Source organism: Ammospiza nelsoni, chromosome 25, assembly GCF_027579445.1.
Source record: "Ammospiza nelsoni isolate bAmmNel1 chromosome 25, bAmmNel1.pri, whole genome shotgun sequence".
Taxonomy (NCBI): domain Eukaryota; kingdom Metazoa; phylum Chordata; class Aves; order Passeriformes; family Passerellidae; genus Ammospiza; species Ammospiza nelsoni.
The window spans coordinates 26,272-52,028 of record NC_080657.1 but is presented as its reverse complement, the minus strand read 5'-3'; the positions used below and the strand labels follow the sequence as shown (position 1 = coordinate 52,028).

The 25,757-nt window shown below is 48.1% G+C and overlaps 3 long non-coding RNA genes across 4 annotated transcripts; all 3 read left to right on the top strand.

Moving 5' to 3' along the window:
- Positions 1–11,211: 11,211 nt before the first annotated feature.
- Positions 11,212–12,141, top strand: LOC132083840 (uncharacterized). Its single transcript, XR_009419991.1, has 2 exons — positions 11,212–11,609; positions 11,758–12,141. It is a non-coding gene; the product is annotated as an uncharacterized LOC132083840 (long non-coding RNA).
- Positions 12,142–14,654: 2,513 nt separating this feature from the next.
- Positions 14,655–18,275, top strand: LOC132083949 (uncharacterized). 2 transcript variants are annotated; one of them, XR_009420011.1, is made up of 4 exons: positions 14,655–14,901; positions 15,526–15,589; positions 16,287–17,247; positions 18,020–18,275. It is a non-coding gene; the product is annotated as an uncharacterized LOC132083949 (long non-coding RNA). The 2 variants fall into 2 exon arrangements; XR_009420010.1 differs by having other exon boundaries at positions 17,842–18,275.
- Positions 18,276–24,827: 6,552 nt separating this feature from the next.
- On the top strand, positions 24,828–25,757 carry LOC132083833 (uncharacterized). Its single transcript, XR_009419990.1, has 2 exons — positions 24,828–25,225; positions 25,374–25,757. It is a non-coding gene; the product is annotated as an uncharacterized LOC132083833 (long non-coding RNA).

Sequence of the window (25,757 nt, the reverse complement as noted above, 5' to 3'; positions counted from 1 at the left end):
GGGCGCACTGATCGGCTCCGAGTTCGGCCGAAGCGAGCCGAGGCGCGCCGAGCGCAGAGAGCGGCTCCGAGTTCGGCCGAAGCGAGGCGATCCGTGCCGAAGGGTCGAGTCCAGCCGAATGCAGATGACAATGGCCGAGTTTAGCCGATTAGAGCCGAGTTTAGCCGAGCAGCTGTGAGCCTTGCACGCTTGAGGTGAGCGTGCATCGTTGCCGGCCTGGGATTGAGTGAAATGCACTAAGGAAACCAGCTCTGGGGAGGGAGGCAGGGAAATCCTCTCTTAACGTTTACCAATTCGTCCGTCAAACTCATCACGGCAGGACAGAGTGAAGACTGAAAGTGTAAGAAGATGTGGAGGGAAACAGAGAATCTGGCAGGAGCATCGAACGCACAAGTGCACGAATTTTGCTTTTTGCTTGGATGTAAACTCAGAAGTTGTAAGGAATTTGGGAAGGAAAAGGGACATTTCAGAAGGAGAAGAAGTTGTTGTTGGAGTCCTGGCAAAAGCTTTAAAAAAAAAAAAAAAAAAGTGGTTTCTTTTTTCTTCACTATTATATTCTTTGGTGGTATATGGTGTGCTGTTTTATTTCTTGGTGTTATTAGCTCTGTGTAAATTGTTTATTGAGTCAAGCTAACTTTGCATGGGTTGTTTTGTATTTGAGGTAGGATCAATTTCAAGAGGTTTCTTTCACAGACTTCTGATAGGTATTACTGGGATTTTGGTTTTGTTTACTGTATGCATAAACATAGAGATTTGGTAGGGCCAGCTGGGCTGCTGGAGTTTTGGGTGTGAATTTATTAGATGGCTTTTGTTAAACACAGAATAATTATGTAAGGTAACAGCAAATTACCCAATTACCCAATTGATCTAGCTATGTAACCTTACCACAAAGTTTTATATCTTGCCAGTTTTCTGTTCTTCTGCTCCAAGTAGTTGTTGCAAAAAAAGAAAGCACTGTTCCTTTTCTGAAAAGTTTTCTTCTATAACAAGCCCTTTACTGCCCTTGAATGTGAGTCAGAGGAGCCAAACAGCTGCAGCTGCTCTGAGGGCTTGGTGGGATTCGCCCCCTCCCTTTTCCTGGGTGGCATGGGAACGAGAGGCGGGCACAATCAGGGGTATATTAACCCCAGCCGTGGCTGGGGGGCTTCATTCCCTCTCTGGGATGTGCTGGGTTAAGAGCTCTCCTCATTTCAGTGAAGAGGCTTTTTCAGCCCGTCTCAGCATCTTTTCAGCAGGTGTTTCTGGGCATCTAAAGCACAGAGGCTTGGAAGATTCTGTGAAGAAAACAGCATGGAATACAGGGAGTATTTAGGTTTGTGATTTTGGGTTTTGTGTTTAGGAGTGGTAAGGTGCTTTTGTAATTTGTAGTTTTGCTCTGGTTGTTTTTTTGGTTGGATTTCTTTTGGTGGAATTTTTGGTTTTTTTTGGTTTTCATTTTGGGGTTTTTAGTTGGTTTTTGTGGGGGTTTTGGATTTTTTGATGTTTTCTGTGGTTTTTTTGTTTCTGTGGGGAGTTAGGTGTTTTGGGATTTATTGTTTGTGTGGGTTTTGTTTGTTTGGTTTTTTTCTTTGTTTGTTTTTGGGATTGGTTTTGTTGGGTTTTTTTTGTTTTGTTTTGTTTTTTTTTAATTGAGGAGTGCAACTCCCTGAAATTCCAAGCTGTGTCAAGCACAACATTTTATTCAGCAGATTGATCATGTCACAAGAGGGATCCGCCCAAGGTCCAAGATGATGTTTGAGATTGAGGCTTCAGGTGAGTTGAGGATTGTGATTGGGAGAGGGAGGGTGAGCAGTTAGGAGTTCTTGGGAGGGAGTTTGCAGGCAGCAGGGTGAGAAAGGGTCTTTATTTGTTTATTTGAGGCCTCCCCCACACAAGGCTTCTCAGAAGCCTAGCAGAGGCATTCCCATGTCTTACAGCTCACAAGGTCATCCACTGCACTCAGGGGAATGCCATTTAACTTTGCCTTTCTCTAACCCAGGTGCCACTCCTAATGAAGGCCTTGGAATCATGATGAAGCTGGAGCCTGAAGGAGCCAGGCACACTCAGGAGAGGGCAAGTAGCTGCCTTGGTGGGATTTGGCCCACATAACTCTGGACTCATACTTTGGTTTTGGTTTTCTTTATTGCAGCTGACCGAGAGGCTCACAGGCCATCACAGAGCCCTCCGAGGCAGACTCATTTCAGGTGCAGCGTGGATTCCCATCACCGATCATCCAAAAGATAAGTCGAGGGCCTTGGCCTGGAGATGAGAGAATAGTGGGTTGGGAGTTCTTGGGGCAGATTTGAAAATTGGCAGCCGGAAAAGCAATCTTCTCCAAGGGCCTCTTAGGACAGCTAAAGGGAGAGGCTCTCCTTTTGATGGCAGCTTTCAGGCGGGCAGTGCAGAACAGCTCCGGTCTGTGTTGTGTTGTCCAGTGTTCTGTGTTCCCTAGTGTGTCTTTGGGGTCCCTTTTGCCTTCTCCCCTCGAGACCCTCACCACAAGCATGATGTGTCGTGTTTCATGTCCCCCCTGTTTGCCACGTTCTGTGTCACGGGTGTGCGCACACATTTTTTGCCGGAGCTGTTCTGCCCTGCCGCATGGCCTGCTGCAGTAGGAGAAACCGTGGGGCGTTGGAATTTGTAATGCTGGCTGTACTTGGGCTCTAGATGCTATTCCTAGATTGACATAAGGTGTTTGCACCTTTTGAGTTATCCTGGTGGTGTTTGGCATATGTTGTAACTTTCTTTCAGGTGCAGACGCATTCCACGTGTGGCAGGGGGTCAGAGTTAGGAGGTGTCGGGCCTTCTTAGGAGTGCGGTGAGTAGCTGAGTGGTGGGGTTTTGGCCGATGCGGTGCCAAGATCAGGGACTGATGTTTGGTTCTCTTTACTCTAGCTGTCTGAGAGACACCAGCCCGGTGCCAGCAGGACCTTCCCAGCTGACGAGGTGGCCTTTCTTTGCACCTGACAGGGACCAGCATCCCCAGATGTCTGAGAGATAAGTAGAGGGCTGTGACCCACAGAGGGGATGAAAGCAGGGTGCTGGTTTGGGAATTCCTGGGAGGGGGTTTTGAGTCCAATTTTGGGGGGGGGGGTGTGGTGTGTTCATGAAGTGGCCCCTTAGGCCCCATAAAAGCCAAGTCTCACTTTTGATTGCAGTGCTGAGGTGTGCAGCAGGGCAGAGCAGTCCCGGTGTGCATCGTGTCACTTGTCTATTGTGCATTATGTGTTGTTTGTGTATGCCATATCTTTCACTTAGGGGGGCCTGTGAGAAACCCTGGCATCATTGTTAGCCTCTGTGATCTCTGCACTCCTTGGCCTGGCGCCCAGGCCACAGAACTTTTGACTAGGGAGCTCAGACAAGCATCAGACTCTCTTCTCTCTTTGGAAGCATCCAGTCAGACGTCTTTTCAGGTCTTGTTCTGAGCTGTATGGACAGCTGTGCCCCACCTGGATCCATTATGGTGGATTAGGACTTGTAATATTACGAGGTTAGGTAGAGGATTTTGACTGTAGGATTCCTAGGCATCCGTCTTTGCTGTTCTTGGAATAAATCATTCAGTAATCATCTTCTTCCTCCAGGGTTCTCTGAGCCTCATCAGCTCACCATCGGTCTCAGCTCGGTCATCTCCTTTTTCATTCTCTCAGTCCTTGCAGCCGTTTTCCTTGCCAAGAGATTTCTGTTCCTGTTGTGTCCCCGTTGTCTGTCCTATCCTGTGTCATGGCTCTCAGCACACATTTGTGCCCGAGCTGCTCTGCCCTGCTGCACAGCCTGGTGCGATAGGAGAAGTCCCAGGGACTTGGAGTTTGTAATGTGGGGTGTAGTTGGACTCTAGATGGGATTTGTAGATGGGCACATCATATCTGGAGCGCATCAGTTATCCTGCCACAGTGTGACTCTTGTCCTAACTTTTTTTTCAGGTTCAGATGGATTAAATGTGTGCCAGAGGGCCCCATGCCAGGTGTGGGGATTCTCCTGAGTAGGTGAGGCCCCATTTGCCTCTGCAGCAGACTCTGTTACACCTCTCAACTGACTCTGTTACACTGCTGTTCTTTGTCTTTCTTTTAGGAAGTAAATCTGGATGCCAGCAGTCAAGGTGAGCAGTGGAGAGAATTGGTTGTTATTGCTCAGCTCTCAAGCACAACAATTTCGCAGCAGATTCATCGTGTCACAAGAGGGATCTGCACAGTGTCAAGGATGATGTTTGAGATTGAGGCTTCAGGTGAGTTGAGGATGGTTACTGGGAGAGGGAGGGTGAGCAGGCATCCAGTTAGGAGTTCTTGAGAGGGGGTTTGCAGGCAGCAGGGTGAGAAAGGGTCTTTATTTGTTTATTTGAGAGCCCCTCCCAAGGTGTCTCAGAAGCCTAGCAGAGGCATTGCCATGTCTTAGAGCACACAAGGTGATCCACTGCACTCAGAGCCATTTAACTTTGTCTTTCTGTAACCCAGGTGCTACTGCTAATAAAGGCCACAGCCTTGGAATCAGGATGAAGCTGGAGCCTGAAGGAGCCAGGCACACTCAGGAGAGGGCAAGTAGCTGACTTGCAGGGATTTGGCCCACATAACTCTGGACTCACTCTTTGATTTTGGTTTTCTTTATTGCAGCTGACCGAGAGGCTCACAGGCCATCACAGAGCCCTCCAAGGCAGACTCATTTCAGGTGCAGCGTGGATTCCATTCACCGATCATCCAAAAGATAAGTCGGGGGCCACAGCCTGGAGATGGTGGAGTAGCAGGTTGGGAGTTTTTGGGACAGATTCAAAAATGAGCAGAGAGGAAAGCAATCTTCTCCAAAGGCCTCTTAGGACAGCTAAAGGGAGAGGCTCTACTTTTGATGGCAGCTTTCAGGCGGGCAGTGCAGAACAGCTCCGGTCTGTCGTGTTTTCCGATGTGCTGTGTTCCCTAGTGTGTCTTTGGGGTCCCTTTTGCCTTTTCCCCTCGAGGCCCTCACCACAAGCATGGTGTGTCGTGTTTCATGTCCCCCCTGTTTGTCACTTTCTGTGTCACGGGTGTGTGCACACATTTTTTGCCGGAGCTGTTCTGCCCTGCCGCATGGCCTGCTGCAGTAGGACGAACCATAGGGAGGGGGAATTTGTAATGTGGGCTGTACTTGGGCTCTAGATGTTGTTCCTAGATTGACATAAGATGTTTGCAGCTTGTGAGTTATCCTGGTGGTGTTTGACATATGTTCTAACTTTCTTTCAGGTGCAGATGCATTCCACGTGTGGCAGAGGGTCAGGGTTAGGAGGTGCCGGGCCTTCTTAGGAGCGCGGTGAGTAGCAGAGTGGTGGGGTTTTGGCCGATGCGGTGCCAAGATCAGGCCCTGATGTTTGGTTCTCTTTAATCTAGCTGTCTGAGAGACACCAGCCCGGTGCCAGCAGGACCTTCCCAGCTGACGAGGTGGCCTTTCTTTGCACCTGACACAGACTGGCATCCCCAGATGTCTGAGAGATAAGTAGAGGGCTGCGACCCACAGTGGGGATGAAGGCATGGTGCTTGTTTGGGAATTCCTGGGAGGGGTTTTTGAGTCCAGTTTGGAGCGGGGGGTGTTCATTAAACGGCTCGTTAGGCCCCATGAAAGCCAAGTCTCACTTTTGATCACAGTGCTGATGTGTGCAGGGCAGAGCAGTCCCCGTGTGCATCGTGTCACTTGTCTGTTGTGCATTGTGTGTTGTTTTGTGTATCTCCTGTCTTCTACCTTAGGCCTTTGAGGGCCCTGTCAGTACCCCTGGCGTCATTGTTAGCATCTGTAATCTCTGCATTCCCTGGTCTGGCACCCGGGCCACAGAGCTTTTGACTCGCGAGCTCAGACAGGCATCAGACTCTCTTCTCTCTTTGGAAGCATCCAGTCAGACGTCTTTTCAGGTCTTGTTCTGAGCTGTATGGATAGCTGTGCCCCACCTGGATCCATTATGGTGGATTAGGACTTGTAATATTACGAGGTTAGGTAGAGGATTTTGACTGTAGGATTCCTAGGCATCCGTCTTTGCTGTTCTTGGAATTAATCATTCAGTTATCATCTTCTTCCTTCAGAGTTCTCTGAGCCTCATCAGCTCACCATCGGTCTCAGCTCGGTCATCTCCTTTTGCATTCTCTCAGTCCTTGCAGCCATTTTCCTTGCCAAGAGATTTCTGTCTGTGTCTTGTGCCTATTGTTTGTCACGTCCTGTCCTGTGTCACGGGTGTCTGCACACATTTGGGATGGGGCTGCTCTGCCGTGCTGCACAGCCTGGTGCGATAGGAGAAGTCTTGGAGACTTGGAGTTTGTAATGTGGGGTGTAGTTGGACTCTAGATGGGATTTGTAGATGGACACAGGACATCTGGAGCTCATCAGTTATCCTGCCACAGTGTGACTCTTGTCCTAACTTTTTTTTCAGATTCAGATGGATTAAATGTGTGCCAGAGGGCCCCATCCCGGGTGAGGGGATTGCCCCGAGCCGGTGAGGCCCCATTTGTCTCTGCAGCAGAAGTGTGTATGGTGAGTGTGTTACAGCTCTGTTCTTTGTCTTTCTTTTCAGGATGTCAATCTGGATGCCAGCAGTCAAGGTGAGCAGTGGACAGAACTGGCTGTTATTGCTCAGCTCTCAAGCACAACAATTTTTCAGCAGATTCATCGTGTCACAAGAGGGATCTGCCCAGTGTCAAGGATGATGTTTGAGATTGAGGCTTCAGGTGAGTTGAGGATGGTGACTGGGAGAGGGAGGGTGATCAGGTATCCAGTTTAGGAGTTCTTAGGAGGGGGTTTGCAAGCAGCAGGGTGAGAAAGGGTGTTTATTTGAGGGCACCCCACACAAGGCTGAGAAGCCTAGCAGAGGCATTGCCATGTCTTAGAGCACACAAGGTGATCCACTGCACTCAGAGGAATGCCATTTAACTTTGCCTTTCTCTAACCCAGGTGCCACTGCTAATAAAGGCCACAGCCTTGGAATCAGGATGAAGCTGGAGCCTGAAGGAGCCAGGCACACTCAGGAGAGGGCAAGTAGCTGACTTGCAGGGATTTGGCCCACATAACTCTGGACTCACTCTTTGATTTTGGTTTTCTTTATTGCAGCTGACCGAGAGGCTCACAGGCCATCACAGAGCCCTCCGAGGCAGACTCATTTCAGGTGCAGCGTGGATTCCCCTCACCGATCATCTAAAAGATAAGTCGGGGGCCGCGGTCTGGAGATGAGATGATGAGAGAGTATCAGGTTGGCAGTTCTTTGGCCAGATTTAAAAATTGGCAGTGGGGAAAGCAATCTTCTCCAAAGGCCTCTTAGGACAGCTAAAGGGAGAGGCTCTACTTTTGATGGCAGCTTTCAGGCGGGCAGTGCAGAACAGCTCCGGTCTGTATCCTGTTGTCCGGTGTGCTGTGTTCCCTAGTGTGTCTTTGGGGTCCCTTTTGCCTTCTCCCCTCGAGACCCTCACCACAAGCATGATGTGTTGTGTTTCATGTCCCCCCTGTTTGTCACTTTCTGTGTCACGGGTGTGTGCACACATTTTTTGCCGGAGCTGTTCTGCCCTGCCGCATGGCCTGCTGCAATAAGACGAACCATAGGGAGGGGGAATTTGTAATGTGGGCTGTACTTGGGCTCTAGATGCTATTCCTAGATTGACATAAGGTGTTTGCAGCTTGTGAGTAACCCTGGTGGTGTTTGACATATGTTCTAACTTTCTTTCAGGTGCAGATGCATTCCACGTGTGGCAGAGGGTCAGGGTTAGGAGGTGCCGGGCCTTCTTAGGAGCGCGGTGAGTAGCAGAGCGGTGGGGTTTTGGCCAATGCGGTGCCAAGATCAGGTACTGATGTTTGGTTCTCTTTACTCTAGCTGTCTCAGAGACACCAGCCCGGTGCCAGCAGGACCTTCCCAGCTGACGAGGTGGCCTTTCTTTGCACCTGACAGGGACCAGCATCCCCAGATGTCTGAGAGATAAGTAGAGGGCTGTGACCCACAGTGGGGATGAAGTCATGGTGCTGTTTCGGGAAATACTGGGTGGAGTTTTTGATTCGGCTTTGGAGGTGGGGGATGTTCATGAGGTGGCCGCTTAGGCCTCATAAAAGCCAAGTCTCACTTTTGATCACAGTGTTGAGGTGTGCAGGGCAGAGCAGTCCCGGTGTGTCTCGTGTCACTTGTCTGTTGTGCATTATGTGTTGTTTGTGTATCCAATGTCTTTTACCTTTGGAGGGCCCTGTCAGTACCCCTGGCGTCATTGTTAGCATCTCTGATCTCTGCATTCCCTGGCCCGGCACCCAGGCCATATATGAGTTTCTGATACCTGTCTGAGCTCCCCAGTCAAAAGTTACCTCTTTGGAAGCATCCAGTCAGATTTCTTGTCAGGTCTAGTTCTGAGCTGTATGGACAGCTATGCCCCACCTGGATCCATTGTGGTGGATTAGGACTTGTAATAATATGAGGTTAGGTACAGCATTCTGACCGTAGGATTCCTAGGCATCCATCTTTGCTGTTCTTGGAATTAATCATTCAGTTATCATCTTCGTCCCCCAGGGTTTTCTGAGCCTCATCAGCTCACCATCGGTCTCAGCTCACTCATCTCCTTTTGCATTCTCTCAGTCCTTGCAGCCATTTTCCTTGCCAAGAGATTTCTTTTCCTGTTGTGTCCCCTGTTGTTGTCTGTCCTGTCTGTCCTGTGTCACGGGTGTCTGCACACATTTGGGGATGGGGCTGCTCTGCCGTGCTGCACAGCCTGGTGCGATAGGAGAAGTCTTGGAGACTTGGAATGTGTAATGTGGGGTGTAGTTGGACACTAGATGGGATCTGTGGATGGGCACAGGGCATCTGGAGCTCATCAGTTATCCTGCAACAGTGTGACTCTTGTCCTAACTTTTTTTTCAGATTCAGATGGATTAAATGTGTGCCAGAGGGCCCCATCCCGGGTGAGGGGATTGCCCCGAGCCGGTGAGGCCCCATTTGTCTCTGCAGCAGAAGTGTGTATGGTGAGTGTGTTACAGCTCTGTTCTTTGTCTTTCTTTTCAGGATGTCAATCTGGATGCCAGCAGTCAAGGTGAGCAGTGGAGAGAATTGGCTGTTATTGCTCAGCTCTCAAGCACAACAATTTTTCAGCAGATTCATCGTGTCACAAGAGGGATCTGCCCAGTGTCAAGGATGATGTTTGAGATTGAGGCTTCAGGTGAGTTGAGGATGGTGACTGGGAGAGGGAGGGTGATCAGGTATCCAGTTTAGGATTTCTTGGGAGCGGGTTTGCAAGCAGCAGGGTGAGAAAGGGTGTTTATTTGAGGGCCCCCCCACACAAGGCTGTTCGGAAGCCTAGCAGAGGCATTGCCATGGCTTACAGCATACAAGGTGATCCACTGCACTCAGAGGAATGCCATTTAACTTTGTCTTTCTGTAACCCAGGTGCCACTGCTAATGAAGGCCACAGCCTTGGAATCAGGATGAAGCTGGAGCCTGAAGGAGCCAGGCACACTCAGGAGAGGGCAAGTAGCTGACTTGCAGGGATTTGGCCCACATAACTCTGGACTCATACTTTGGTTTTCGTTTTCTTTATTGCAGCTGACCGAGAGGCTCACAGGCCGTCACAGAGCCCTCCGAGGCAGACTCATTTCAGGTGCAGCGTGGATTCCCCTCAGCGATCATCCAAAAGATAAGTCGGGGGCCACGGTCTGGAGATGGTGGAGTAGCAGATTGGGAGTTCTTGGGACAGATTCAAAAATGAGCAGAGGGGAAAGCAATCTTCTCCAAAGGCCTCTTAGGACAGCTAAAGGGAGAGGCTCTACTTTTGATGGCAGCTTTCAGGCGGGCAGTGCAGAACAGCTCCGATCTGTGTCCTGTTGTCCGGTGTGCCGTGCTCCCTGGTGTGTCTTTGGGGTCCCTTTTGCCTTTTCCCCTCGAGGCCCTCACCACAAGCATGATGTGTCGTGTTTCATGTCCCCCCTGTTTGTCACTTTCTGTGTCACGGGTGTGTGCACACATTTTTTGCCGGAGCTGTTCTGCCCTGCCGCATGGCCTGCTGCAGTAGGAGAAACCGTGGGGAGTTGAAATTTGTAATGTGGGCTGTACTTGGGCTCTAGATGTTGTTCCTAGATTGACATATGGTGTTTGCAGCTTGTGGGTTATCCTGGTGATGTTTGACATGTGTTCTAACTTTCTTTCAGGTGCAGACGCATTCCACGTGTGGCAGAGGGTCAGGGTTAGGAGGTGCCGGGCCTTCTTAGGAGCGCGGTGAGTAGCAGAGCGGTGGGGTTTTGGCCGATGCGGTGCCAAGATCAGGCCCTGATGTTTGGTTCTCTTTAATCTAGCTGTCTGAGAGACACCAGCCCGGTGCCAGCAGGACCTTCCCATCTGATGAGGTGGCCTTTCTTTGCACCTGACAGGGACCAGCATCCCCAGCTGTATGAGAGATAAGTAGAGGGCCGTGACCCACAGAGGGGCTGAAAGCACGGTGCTGGTTTGGGGATTACAGGGAGGGAGTTTTGAGTCCAGTTTGGAGGTGGGGGTGTGTTAATGAAGTGGCCCCTTAGGCCCCATAGAAGCCAAGTCTCACTTTTGATCACAGTGCTGAGGTGTGCAGCAGGGCAGAGCAGTCCCGGTGTGTCTCGTGTCACTTGTCTGTTGTGAATTGTGTGTTGTTTGTGTATCCCATGTCTTTTACCTTAGGGGTGCCTGTCATTAATCTTGGCATCATTGTTAGCATCTGTGATCTCTGCATTCCCTGGCCTGGCACCCAGGCCACAGAACTTTTGACTGGGGAGCTCAGACAGGCGTCAGACTCTCTTCTGTCTTTGGAAGCATCGCATCTGATGTCTTGTCAGGTCTTGGTCTGGGCTGTATGGACAGCTATGCCCCCACCTGGATCCATTTTGGTGGATTAGGACTTGGCGTAATATGAGGTTAGGTAGAGGATTCTGACCGTAGGATTCCTAGGCATCCATCTTTGCAGTTCTTAGAAGAAATCATTCAGTTATCATCTTCTTCCTTCGGGGTTCTCTGAGCCTCATCAGCTCACCATCAGTTTGAACTCGGTCCTCTCCTTTTGCATTCTCTCAGTCCTTGCAGCCATTTTCCTTGCCTAGAATTTTCTGTCTGTGTTGTGTCCCCGTTGTCTGTCCTGTCCTGTCCATCCTGTGTCACGGCTGTCAGCACACATTTGTGCCCGAGCTGCTCTGCCCTGCCGCATAGCCTGGTGCAATAGGAGAGGGCCCGGGGATTTGTAATGTGCAGTGTGGGGTGTAGTTGGACTCTAGATGGGATTTGTAGATGGACACAGGATATCTGGAGCTCTTCAGTTCTCATTGAACCGTCTGACTGTTGTCCTAACTTTTTTTTCAGATGCACCTCCTCAGATGACTGCAGTAGTTGTGTAGGTTCCTTCTTCTGAAAGGGAATAGGGCGCAAGAATTCATCTTCCAGAGAATTTTTGCAAGTCCTGGCTTGTATTGTATCTGCCTATGGTGGCTTATGTTCTATGTACCTATACATCTGTCTTCTATTGGATTTTGGGTAGAAAATTTATCAGTCCAGAGAGGAGACAAGTCCTAGCTGTCAGATAGCCACTCGTTGACCCTTCCTGTCGTCTCACAGGTCCCCGAGGCTGCTGATTTCCCCAGGATCTGCCATTTTACCTCAAGGAGCGGCAGCCAGAAGATGTGTCACAGCACGTTCTTCAGCATCTCGAGTAAGGGCCGCAGTGAGCATTTAAGTGGAAAGATTGTGTGAGCGTGTGTGAGAGCACGTGGCTGTGTCTGTCTGTGTCTGCTCGTTTCTGCGTGTGTGAGTGCATGCTGACTGGATTTAACCTTGTGTGTGTGACTTTTGCTTTCCAGGTTTTGCGACTCCTTGTTAAATTTAGAATAAAAAATCCCCAGCCGGGTTGTATTGCATGAACTGACATGATATGTACCGATTTTGGCTTAAAACCCAGAAAACCAGACGAAGATGAGCAGGAAAAAACCAGAAAAAAACCACATGATGGACAAGAAAAAAACCCAGAAAAAGCCCAGGATGGGCAAGAAAGCAACGAGAAAAAAACCCCAGAAAATAATCCCAGATGGGCAAGAAAAAAACGTAGAAAAACCCCAGAAAATCACCCAAGATGGGCAAGAAAAAAACCCAGAAAAAAACCCAAAAAAAAAACTCTGAGATGGGCAAGAAAAAAACCAGAAAAAAGTCTGAAGATGGGCAAGAAAAAACCCAGAAAAAACCCCCAAGATGGACAAGAAATAACCCAGAAAAAAATTCGAAGAAGGGCAAGAAAAGACCCAGAAAACACCCAGAAAAAAATCGCAACCCAAGTATAAATATAGAAATGTTTGTCAAGTATATGCAAATATATAAAGAAATGTTAAATTATTTGAAATATAAAATAACATAAATATAACATTTGTACAGTATTACTTGTGTTATGGATCATATTGATTTTTATTTATTTCCTATAATACACTACAATATTTATATCAATTTTACATCTATCATATCTATCATTTGTTATATGTTATACCAGATGGATATACTCTAGGTTTTTTTAAGTAGTTTAAAATAAAGGGGATTTTTTTTTTATTTGGCAAAAGCAGGTGTTTTAGTATAAACATTATAAATACAAATAATATAAAGGTAGAAATCTAAGAATAGAAATAGATCATAAATAGCTGAAGGTTAATATAAAAATTAAAAATGTAAGGAAAAATAAGTTGTACCAGTAGATATGGTACATAATTAGGAAAATAATTTATCTCTTATTTGAATAGGATACATGTTATACATAATGATTATTATAATACTTAAGTATAAACTGCAAATATAAATGTGAATATAGTCATGAGCGCTATAAATATAAAAATATTTCAATGTAGTTTAAAAGAATAGAGCTTTTTTGTATTTATTTAGTTAGGATGGGATTTGTATTTTAAATAGTGAAAGCATGATAGAAATGTAATTTTAGACATAGAAATATGCAATCAATGTGGAAAGATATTTATAAAAGCACAAAATATAAGTAAATATAAATAATAGAAATAGAATAATGTTATATAAATTACATGCTACATCAATGTCCACTATAGCTATGCATGTGAATATAAATACGAAAAATGGAAATAAAAAATTTATTTAAACATGGCTTTAAAGCAAGGGGCCTTGTTTGATTCTGGTGGGGTAAGAGGCAGGTTTTTGGCATTTATTTCAGAGCAGTTTTTGGCGGGGGTCGCCCCTGTTCTTTTTTGCCACCTTGCCTGCCCGCAGCCCCGAGGCGCGCTGCGCCCCCGGCTGGGGCGGGCGGCAGTGCTGCCGCCTTGTGGGCAGAGCGCGGTACTGCAGCCCTGCGCCGAGAGGCCGCCACCTTGGGAGTGGCGCGTCGCGGATGTCGCGGACTTTTGGTTGACCTTCTCAACAGGGCGGCGAAAAGGGCGGGGAAGTGGAGGACCGGGGTGGGTGTCACTGGACTGCCTGCATGGAATACCGACCCCGGCGCGGCCCCGGTGGTATTTTCTGTGACGTTTCAAGTGTACCCGACACATGCTGTGGTCTCAGCGGCGCCGCGGGCGGGCGTATTTCGGCGGGTTTGTGACAGGCATGTGGGGAAACGCCTCGCTGTGCCGGGGTCCTCTGACAGCCGCTTTCCCGCCCTGAGGGAGCCGAGCCGGGCCGAATAGTTCCGAAGAGCCGAAGAGCCGAGTGTGGGCGAAAACAGCCGAGTTTCCCCGAAGAGCCGAGTGTAGCCGAAAACAGCCGAGTTTCACCGAAGAGCCGAGTGTGACCGAAAATAGCCGAGTTTCACCGAAGAGCCGAGTGTGGCCGAACACAGCCGACTTGAGACGAAGAGCCGAGTGTAGGCGAACACAGCCGACTTGAGACGAAGAGCCGATGATAGCCGAGTGTAACCGATAGCCGACTGTAGCCGACATTGGCCGCATTTAGACAAAGAGCCGAATATGACCGACTTTAGCCCAACCGGGCCGAGTTCAGCCGAAGAGCCGGAAAAGCCGAATTTAGACGAAAAGCCGAACCGAAACGATTGTAGACCTAAGCCGAACCAAGCCTAATTTAGCCGAGTTTATTTAAACAGAACCGAACGACGCCGCAGCACTCTGCCTGCAGAGCGCCGGTGCAGACGGCAGGGGGCGGTGTATAAAGCGAGTATAAAATATCAACTGTATATAAGAAGGAATAAAAAGCTCTGTGTCATGTGCAGCAGTAGAAAATTTCAGGCTCCCAGGGAATAAATAGTTTTCTTTCAATCATTATAGTTTTGGGGTTTTTTTTACTCCCAGGTAGCCTGAAAGTTACTACTGCTGCTTTTTGATTCTAAAGCTAGGAAGGAAAACCAAGATTACAAATACAAGAAAAAGAAAGGGAAAGGGAAAGGGAAGGGGAAAAAAAGGAAAGGAAAGGAAAGAAAGCAGGAGAGCAGAAGGGAAGGGAAGGGAAAGGGGTGAAAAACAGCGTTAAAAAAAGAAAAAGAGTTGGAGGGGAAAAGAGAGGGCATTCGGGAGGAGCGGTCCTGCCTCAGGTCCTTCCCCGCCCTGGGGCGAAGGACCCGTTTGATGCCCGGGAGGGACTGCAGCTCCCGGTGGCGGGGGACGGAGCCGTGGCTGTCAGCCCGAGACTCCAACTCCCGGCAGGCCCTGCTGCCGGCGCGGCGTGTGACGCAACGGCTATCGCGGCACATGAGTGGCTACCAGCCCGAGACTCCAACTCCCGGCAGGCCCTGCTGCCGGCGCGACGTGTGCCGCAACGGCCGACGCTGCCCGGGATTTTTCTCTAAATCGGCAGTAAATACAGCTGAGTAAAATTAGCTTGGTTTTCTTCCTTCTTTTTTAACTGAATTGTTTTTATTAAAAATACTATTTGAATATGTAGAAAAAGTGGGGATGTCCTGTACTATATCCTAGCTTTTCTTGTTTATAGGGTGCTCAGAAAACATGCGTCCCTTAGAGTCCCTCAGAAAGGTTCTCAGTGCGATCTCTACCAAGGTATGTATTTACTAATAAGTGATCCCTTTAGATATTTGCCTGTGTACCTTTTCCTGTAATTCAGAGCTTGCGTTCTGTGGGTTTTATGATAAACCTGTAAAATATGTAAGAATGCTTTTGCAAGTCTGAATCGTTGAAGGCAGCAGTAAGTGGATTTAGAGCCTGTTCTTGACCAGACAACGGGAAAAAGTGTGACTTTGATGCTGAACTTGTTTTTTTCATTTTTCATTTGACTTGTCTGGAATGATTTAGGAATAGAGAGAGCTAGAAAAAGAGAGAAATAGAATTGATTATTGAGCACTCCTCAAATGCTCACCACGATTCAGTGTAGAGCCGAAGTGAAGGGTGATGGAACAGAGCTCTGTGCTTTAGAAGGAAATAAATTTAAACCTGACCTCCGCACAGAGTCTCACTAACTTCTTTTGTTTTAAAATACAAAATATTATTAGGAAGTGTTGGAAGTTAGTGTTTTGGGAAAGAAACGGCAGTTCCACAGAACATTCCATTTAACAGAGGCTCTGGGAACGATTCATGTTGTAACTGCTGTCACTGCAATCAGTTGGTGGTTCAGCCTTGAAATGTGCACTTGCCCTTCTATAAAGCACTGTTTTGTTTGCCTTTCAGTGCTATGAGTCTTGATAAATTGGAGAAGAGCCCAAGAGAAATTTTTCATCCCTTGATATAAAAGGTAGGAAGTGACTTTTTTTGGTTTGGTTCTTTTTCTTTATTATTTCCTGGAAATAAAAGTAATTAAGTATAGGTACTACTGGTTTGTTTCTTCCAGTAGCAGATGATAACAATAGCAGTAGTAATAGTAAAAATAATAATAGAAATAATAATAATAGCAATGTAATACTACCTAAACTGTCTTTATCCATTGAACTGGCCATTTCAAATCAAAACTTCTAAACACAAATCAAACCATCATCCTCGTAGAATCTTTCACAGCAGTGGGCTATAGATCCTGGTTTTGTTGACAGGATTTATTGGTTCTGGAATAGCAAGAGGGAAGTACAAGCCTAACTACTTCTAGCTCACAGACCCATCCAGTGAATACTGCTTTGTGTTTTGGTGGGCTTGTGATGACTTTGAAATCAATTGCTCATTCCAGTAAAAAAAATTAATGTTTTTTTGAACCTGACAGCAGAAATAACTTTAGGCACCAACTTAATAATAACAGATCACCAATTTAAGTTCATAATTTTATGCTGTACTATCAAAGTTTAAAGGTAAATTTTTACTTATTAGGAGATGGTATAAAGTGTATGTTCCAATGTGTTGGATGTATGCAAAGGTACATACGTACCCGAAAGTCCTTAGAGGAAACAAATTTTTACGTCTGCTGTTTGATTGTTTCTCATACAATATTTGGTTTTATTTCCCAGGGATCGGTGAATTTTAACTTTGGAGTCCTCTGTGCTAAGGATGCTCAGCCTACAGATGATGAAATGTTCAGTAATGGCGAGTTTTTCACCTTCTCTTTAATTGCTATGCTGATCTGAATAAGAAAAAAACAAAAGCAAGAGAAAAAAAAAGGATGGTTTATTATTTTTTACGCTGTTATGTTTGTTTCCTCAGTATTTGCTGCAGCTCTGCGAACCCAAGCTTTGGGTTCCTTCTGTCCCACTGGGAGTTGCCCAGTTTGGTTGCATCTGGTGAAATTCACCCTGAGACCTTACAGAGCTAGCTCAAACTACGTGAGAGCCATTTGCAGTTCTCTCCAGACACCTGGAGAATGGGTGATGTTTCTGAGGGTCTGGCAAGTATACTTGTATCAAAACTCAGTCTGTGAAATTTCTGGGGAAAACCCTTCTGTGTCCTGAAGGGTTCAAACTCTGGTGAGGATCCAGTTATCAGGTGCTCACCTGGATGGTTCCAGCTCTTAAAGTGAACACTTGTACTCTTACCCTGTAGTTTACATCTATTGTATTTTTGTTATTTTGCAAGATTTTACGGCTTTGCAAAATATTGTGCATTTCACTCTTTGGAACCTCTCAGATCGTTCTTTGGTGCAGCACCACCTCATGGGACACTTGGCTGCCGTCCTGAAGGGGTTGGTCGCTAGAATTGTAAATCCTGGAGAGTTTGTAAGTCTTCTGTCCCCAGGGAGGTACCATGCTTTGTTTACTTTTGTTCTGTTTGTTAGGCGCTGCTTCTCATTGGAAGTATGAATTTCAAACTACCCTGTTCTTATTTTAACTGTTTTCCTGGTTCTCTCCCTACGGCAGGGAAAGACTCTCGTATCCTTGTCGTCGGGCTCGGTGCTGTCCAAGAAGATGCAGAGACTAAAAAAATCATAAGAAGCAAAATATGACTGCAGGGAAAACAAGCTGGAGAGAACAAAAGGTGATATTGTTATCCTTACCCTGTATTAGAAACATCCGCTGTGCTTTGATGCTGGCAGCTGCCAGGGGCTTGTTAGCTCTTTGTAGGCAGGTGTAGGTGTTCACTTGTAGGTTTTTTCTCTGGACAAGTCAATTCAAACTTTGCTAAGCTTATATTTGCAAATTACTCTCTAGCACAGTCCAGCATGACATTTTTGAATGTTGTAAAAATACCATGTTACTTGGAAATTGCTAATGATGAGAAGCTTTAGGGAAAAATAAGATGTCAGGGTTGGGAGATGTGAGAAGAATTTTGAGGGGATGTTAGACTGAAATAAAGCACACTTGAAGCTGGACTGGCACGCTGGCAGATCCCCTATTAAACAGTAGTGCTGAGATTAGCCTGGGGGTTGCCCATTGTTTCTGTAGAAATAAATGTTTTCTGGTCTTCAGAGGTAAGCTGCTTTGAAAAGCTGGAAGGCACAGCATAGTGACAATCCGTGTGCTTCGCATTAAAAATAGATTTCAGAAGGGTCCTAGGCTTTTGTCTTTTCCTAGAAGTCGATGTAATCCTATTGAGGAGTTTTTAATTCTGTGCTGCCATGTCATCGATCAGGGCCCTGTCGTACTAATCATCATACAGATGCAAAACAAAAAATCAGACCCTGTCCCGACCACTTAGAGCCCAGAACACGATTTCCTCAGGCTGCCATTTGTGTGCCATCGGTACTCACCACGGAAGCGAGCTGGGGATTGTTGCACCCGTTGGGAACAAACCGCTTCTCGTCACACAGAAATGGAATTGGGACGACGCCTCAGCCAGCCTCTCTCTCCTGAATCTGCAGCAGAGCAGTTCCAGTCCATGCGGGCAATCCAGTTCCTGACGATCTGAGCGCACGGAGCAGCGCTCAGCTGCTGTGGGGGGCTCAGGGAGGGCAGAGTGTGCATTGTCATCTTCCTGAACCTACAGACGCGAATGAAAGTGAGAAGCCACAGGGTGGAAATCAGTCGCATATATGCTAAATAAAACTTGCAGGTTTTTTTTAAGAATTGTTTTTGCTTGTTCTTTGTTGTGCTTCTGTGCTTAGAAAACCTCCCTTTACAATCAGTTCAATTCATCAATTGAACCTTTGTTTGCAGACTCTCACTGAGCAGAATTTGTTGCAGACTCAGTGCACGCTGTGCAGGCCTCCCGGGAGTGTGAGGAGCTCATGTGTGCTACTTTTTGCTTTAGGACGCTCTGAGGTATTTATTCCTTTTGGGATACATGATGAGAATTCCCAAGAGAGGTAGTTATAAGGTATGACATCGGGAAAAAGCCTGTGTGGTTGGAATGTTGTTGCTGTCAAAAGTTAATTTTTTCTTAGCCAGTAGTTAGCTTTTTGCTTTATTTTTGTGGTATCAATATTTTATTGTTTAAAAAATTCCTTCAAAATAACTTCAGTGGTCGCCCACCAGTACCTTGTTCAGATTTGCCTATTTGCTTGTAGCTGAAATGTTCACATCTTGTTTATCATTCTATTTAAGAAACTGCTGCCCAGCCAACTAATAACTGAATATCCATCTGTCTAGGACACGGGGAGAGGATTTAGGTAATGTCTTTATTTCCAGAAAAAAGTTCCAGTGTAGTTTCTAAATAGAGGAGAAGGGGGTGAAGACTCGGGGCTCTGATGCCGTTGGGGCACCCCAAGGTCCCCAGGAGAGGGGGCCCCACTGCGGTGCAGGAGCAGGTGTGTTCTCATGTAATATTGAACAAATTATAAATATGAAAATTATAAACATGAAAATATTTTTAAAATACTTAAATAAAGCGGGTTTTCTTTATTGGTCAATAGGCAGTGTTTTGATTGTAAAAATTATAAATGCAAATAATATAAAGGTAGAAATCTAAGTTTAGAAATATATAATAAATACATACAGATAAATATAAAAATTTAAAATATCAGCAAAAATTAGTTGTAGCAGTAGATATTATACATAATTTAAATAATGATTTAAATCTATTTTAAAATTTTATATATATATCATTATTAATGTAATACATCCAAAGAAACGATAAATTAAAATATGAATGTATAATTATACAAAGTATAAATAAAAAATATTTCAGTATCCTTTAAAAGAAGGGTTTTTTTATTTATTTGGTTAGAGACGGGGTTTTTATTTGGAATAATGGAAGTATTATAGAAGTATAAAATTAAATATAGAAATATACAGTCAATATAGAAAGATATTTGTAAAAACACGAGCGAACGACGCCTCCTTCGGCCGAACCAAGGCGAGACCGGCGGAACCTGACGGCCTCGAGCGAACCGAGGCCAGGCTTGCGAGGCTGCCTGAACGGAGCCGAGCTCAGCCGAACCGAGCCCGCTGCTCTCGTGCGCGCTAATTAGCGCGAGTGCGGTCACTGCCCAATGAGCTCCTGTGCCACGCCGCGCTCCCGATCGTGTCCGTGCGATGGCCGGGCCGCCCGCGGGACGCGGCAGCAGGAGAGCCCCGAGCCGGGCGAGTTTAACGTGAGGCGGCGCCGCTTGCCCGCCGTCAGGGAGCCGAGCCGAGGCGAGCTCAGCCGAACGCGGAGAGAGCGGCTCCGAGTTGGGCCGAAGCGAGCCGAGCCGCGCCGAGGGCAGAGAGCGGCTCCGAGTTCGGCCGAAGAGAGCCGAGGCGCGCCGAGCGCACTGATCGGCTCCGAGTTCGGCCGAAGCGAGCCGGGCCGCGCAGAGAGTGGCTCCGAGTTCGGCCGAAGCGAGCCGAGCGCGCCGGGCGCAGAGAGCGGCTCCGAGTTCGGCCGAAGCGAGCCGAGGCGCGCCGGGCGCACAGAGAGCGGCTCCGAGTTCGGCCGAAGCGAGCCGAGGCGCGCCGAGCGCAGAGAGCGGCTCCGAGTTCGGCCGAAGCGAGCCGAGCCGCGCCGGGCGCACAGAGAGCGGCTCCGAGTTCGGCCGAAGCGAGCCGAGCCGCGCCGGGCGCACTGATCGGCTCCGAGTTCGGCCGAAGCGAGCCGAGCCGCGCCGGGCGCAGAGAGCGGCTCCGAGTTCGGCCGAAGCGAGCCGAGGCGCGCCGGGCGCACAGAGAGCGGCTCCGAGTTCGGCCGAAGCGAGCCGAGCCGCGCCGGGCGCACTGATCGGCTCCGAGTTCGGCCGAAGCGAGCCGAGCCGCGCCGAGCGCAGAGAGCGGCTCCGAGTTCGGCCGAAGCGAGCCGAGCCGCGCCGGGCGCACTGATCGGCTCCGAGTTCGGCCGAAGCGAGCCGAGGCGCGGCGGGCGCACTGATCGGCTCCGAGTTCGGCCGAAGCGAGCCGAGGCGCGCCGGGCGCACAGAGAGCGGCTCCGAGTTCGGCCGAAGCGAGCCGAGGCGCGCCGAGCGCAGAGAGCGGCTCCGAGTTCGGCCGAAGCGAGCCGAGCCGCGCCGGGCGCACAGAGAGCGGCTCCGAGTTCGGCCGAAGCGAGCCGAGCCGCGCCGGGCGCACTGATCGGCTCCGAGTTCGGCCGAAGCGAGCCGAGCCGCGCCGGGCGCAGAGAGCGGCTCCGAGTTCGGCCGAAGCGAGCCGAGGCGCGCCGGGCGCACAGAGAGCGGCTCCGAGTTCGGCCGAAGCGAGCCGAGCCGCGCCGGGCGCACTGATCGGCTCCGAGTTCGGCCGAAGCGAGCCGAGCCGCGCCGAGCGCAGAGAGCGGCTCCGAGTTCGGCCGAAGCGAGCCGAGCCGCGCCGGGCGCACTGATCGGCTCCGAGTTCGGCCGAAGCGAGCCGAGGCGCGGCGGGCGCACTGATCGGCTCCGAGTTCGGCCGAAGCGAGCCGAGGCGCGCCGAGCGCAGAGAGCGGCTCCGAGTTCGGCCGAAGCGAGGCGATCCGTGCCGAAGGGTCGAGTCCAGCCGAATGCAGATGACAATGGCCGAGTTTAGCCGATTAGAGCCGAGTTTAGCCGAGCAGCTGTGAGCCTTGCACGCTTGAGGTGAGCGTGCATCGTTGCCGGCCTGGGATTGAGTGAAATGCACTAAGGAAACCAGCTCTGGGGAGGGAGGCAGGGAAATCCTCTCTTAACGTTTACCAATTCGTCCGTCAAACTCATCACGGCAGGACAGAGTGAAGACTGAAAGTGTAAGAAGATGTGGAGGGAAACAGAGAATCTGGCAGGAGCATCGAACGCACAAGTGCACGAATTTTGCTTTTTGCTTGGATGTAAACTCAGAAGTTGTAAGGAATTTGGGAAGGAAAAGGGACATTTCAGAAGGAGAAGAAGTTGTTGTTGGAGTCCTGGCAAAAGCTTTAAAAAAAAAAAAAAAGTGGTTTCTTTTTTCTTCACTATTATATTCTTTGGTGGTATATGGTGTGCTGTTTTATTTCTTGGTGTTATTAGCTCTGTGTAAATTGTTTATTGAGTCAAGCTAACTTTGCATGGGTTGTTTTGTATTTGAGGTAGGATCAATTTCAAGAGGTTTCTTTCACAGACTTCTGATAGGTATTACTGGGATTTTGGTTTTGTTTACTGTATGCATAAACATAGAGATTTGGTAGGGCCAGCTGGGCTGCTGGAGTTTTGGGTGTGAATTTATTAGATGGCTTTTGTTAAACACAGAATAATTATGTAAGGTAACAGCAAATTACCCAATTACCCAATTGATCTAGCTATGTAACCTTACCACAAAGTTTTATATCTTGCCAGTTTTCTGTTCTTCTGCTCCAAGTAGTTGTTGCAAAAAAAGAAAGCACTGTTCCTTTTCTGAAAAGTTTTCTTCTATAACAAGCCCTTTACTGCCCTTGAATGTGAGTCAGAGGAGCCAAACAGCTGCAGCTGCTCTGAGGGCTTGGTGGGATTCGCCCCCTCCCTTTTCCTGGGTGGCATGGGAACGAGAGGCGGGCACAATCAGGGGTATATTAACCCCAGCCGTGGCTGAGGGGCTTCATTCCCTCTCTGGGATGTGCTGGGTTAAGAGCTCTCCTCATTTCAGTGAAGAGGCTTTTTCAGCCCGTCTCAGCATCTTTTCAGCAGGTGTTTCTGGGCATCTAAAGCACAGAGGCTTGGAAGATTCTGTGAAGAAAACAGCATGGAATACAGGGAGTATTTAGGTTTGTGATTTTGGGTTTTGTGTTTAGGAGTGGTAAGGTGCTTTTGTAATTTGTAGTTTTGCTCTGGTTGTTTTTTTGGTTGGATTTCTTTTGGTGGAATTTTTGGTTTTTTTTGGTTTTCATTTTGGGGTTTTTAGTTGGTTTTTGTGGGGGTTTTGGATTTTTTGATGTTTTCTGTGGTTTTTTTGTTTCTGTGGGGAGTTAGGTGTTTTGGGATTTATTGTTTGTGTGGGTTTTGTTTGTTTGGTTTTTTTCTTTGTTTGTTTTTGGGATTGGTTTTGTTGGGTTTTTTTTGTTTTGTTTTGTTTTTTTTTAATTGAGGAGTGCAACTCCCTGAAATTCCAAGCTGTGTCAAGCACAACATTTTATTCAGCAGATTGATCATGTCACAAGAGGGATCCGCCCAAGGTCCAAGATGATGTTTGAGATTGAGGCTTCAGGTGAGTTGAGGATTGTGATTGGGAGAGGGAGGGTGAGCAGTTAGGAGTTCTTGGGAGGGAGTTTGCAGGCAGCAGGGTGAGAAAGGGTCTTTATTTGTTTATTTGAGGCCTCCCCCACACAAGGCTTCTCAGAAGCCTAGCAGAGGCATTCCCATGTCTTACAGCACACAAGGTCATCCACTGCACTCAGGGGAATGCCATTTAACTTTGCCTTTCTCAAACCCAGGTGCCACTCCTAATGAAGGCCTTGGAATCATGATGAAGCTGGAGCCTGAAGGAGCCAGGCACACTCAGGAGAGGGCAAGTAGCTGCCTTGGTGGGATTTGGCCCACATAACTCTGGACTCATACTTTGGTTTTGGTTTTCTTTATTGTAGCTCACCGAGAGGCTCACAGGCCATCACGAGGCCCTCCGAGGCAGACTCATTTCAGGTGCAGCGTGGATTCCCATCACCGATCATCCAAAAGATAAGTCGAGGGCCTTGGCCTGGAGATGAGAGAATAGTGGGTTGGGAGTTCTTGGGGCAGATTTGAAAATTGGCAGCCGGAAAAGCAATCTTCTCCAAGGGCCTCTTAGGACAGCTAAAGGGAGAGGCTCTACTTTTGATGGCAGCTTTCAGGCGGGCAGTGCAGAACAGCTCCGATCTGTGTCCTGTTGTCCGGTGTGCCGTGCTCCCTGGTGTGTCTTTGGGGTCCCTTTTGCCTTTTCCCCTCGAGGCCCTCACCACAAGCATGATGTGTTGTGTTTCATGTCCCCCCTGTTTGTCACTTTCTGTGTCACGGGTGTGTGCACACATTTTTTGCCGGAGCTGTTCTGCCCTGCCGCATGGCCTGCTGCAGTAGGAGAAACCGTGGGGAGTTGAAATTTGTAATGTGGGCTGTACTTGGGCTCTAGATGTTGTTCCTAGATTGACATATGGTGTTTGCAGCTTGTGGGTTATCCTGGTGATGTTTGACATGTGTTCTAACTTTCTTTCAGGTGCAGACGCATTCCACGTGTGGCAGAGGGTCAGGGTTAGGAGGTGCCGGGCCTTCTTAGGAGCGCGGTGAGTAGCAGAGCGGTGGGGTTTTGGCCGATGCGGTGCCAAGATCAGGCCCTGATGTTTGGTTCTCTTTAATCTAGCTGTCTGAGAGACACCAGCCCGGTGCCAGCAGGACCTTCCCATCTGATGAGGTGGCCTTTCTTTGCACCTGACAGGGACCAGCATCCCCAGCTGTATGAGAGATAAGTAGAGGGCCGTGACCCACAGAGGGGCTGAAAGCACGGTGCTGGTTTGGGGATTACAGGGAGGGAGTTTTGAGTCCAGTTTGGAGGTGGGGGTGTGTTAATGAAGTGGCCCCTTAGGCCCCATAGAAGCCAAGTCTCACTTTTGATCACAGTGCTGAGGTGTGCAGCAGGGCAGAGCAGTCCCGGTGTGTCTCGTGTCACTTGTCTGTTGTGAATTGTGTGTTGTTTGTGTATCCCATGTCTTTTACCTTAGGGGTGCCTGTCATTAATCTTGGCATCATTGTTAGCATCTGTGATCTCTGCATTCCCTGGCCTGGCACCCAGGCCACAGAACTTTTGACTGGGGAGCTCAGACAGGCGTCAGACTCTCTTCTGTCTTTGGAAGCATCGCATCTGATGTCTTGTCAGGTCTTGGTCTGGGCTGTATGGACAGCTATGCCCCCACCTGGATCCATTTTGGTGGATTAGGACTTGGCGTAATATGAGGTTAGGTAGAGGATTCTGACCGTAGGATTCCTAGGCATCCATCTTTGCAGTTCTTAGAAGAAATCATTCAGTTATCATCTTCTTCCTTCGGGGTTCTCTGAGCCTCATCAGCTCACCATCAGTTTGAACTCGGTCCTCTCCTTTTGCATTCTCTCAGTCCTTGCAGCCATTTTCCTTGCCTAGAATTTTCTGTCTGTGTTGTGTCCCCGTTGTCTGTCCTGTCCTGTCCATCCTGTGTCACGGCTGTCAGCACACATTTGTGCCCGAGCTGCTCTGCCCTGCCGCATAGCCTGGTGCAATAGGAGAGGGCCCGGGGATTTGTAATGTGCAGTGTGGGGTGTAGTTGGACTCTAGATGGGATTTGTAGATGGACACAGGATATCTGGAGCTCTTCAGTTCTCATTGAACCGTCTGACTGTTGTCCTAACTTTTTTTTCAGATGCACCTCCTCAGATGACTGCAGTAGTTGTGTAGGTTCCTTCTTCTGAAAGGGAATAGGGCGCAAGAATTCATCTTCCAGAGAATTTTTGCAAGTCCTGGCTTGTATTGTATCTGCCTATGGTGGCTTATGTTCTATGTACCTATACATCTGTCTTCTATTGGATTTTGGGTAGAAAATTTATCAGTCCAGAGAGGAGACAAGTCCTAGCTGTCAGATAGCCACTCGTTGACCCTTCCTGTCGTCTCACAGGTCCCCGAGGCTGCTGATTTCCCCAGGATCTGCCATTTTACCTCAAGGAGCGGCAGCCAGAAGATGTGTCACAGCACGTTCTTCAGCATCTCGAGTAAGGGCCGCAGTGAGCATTTAAGTGGAAAGATTGTGTGAGCGTGTGTGAGAGCACGTGGCTGTGTCTGTCTGTGTCTGCTCGTTTCTGCGTGTGTGAGTGCATGCTGACTGGATTTAACCTTGTGTGTGTGACTTTTGCTTTCCAGGTTTTGCGACTCCTTGTTAAATTTAGAATAAAAAATCCCCAGCCGGGTTGTATTGCATGAACTGACATGATATGTACCGATTTTGGCTTAAAACCCAGAAAACCAGACGAAGATGAGCAGGAAAAAACCAGAAAAAAACCACATGATGGACAAGAAAAAAACCCAGAAAAAGCCCAGGATGGGCAAGAAAGCAACGAGAAAAAAACCCCAGAAAATAATCCCAGATGGGCAAGAAAAAAACGTAGAAAAACCCCAGAAAATCACCCAAGATGGGCAAGAAAAAAACCCAGAAAAAAACCCAAAAAAAAAACTCTGAGATGGGCAAGAAAAAAACCAGAAAAAAGTCTGAAGATGGGCAAGAAAAAACCCAGAAAAAACCCCCAA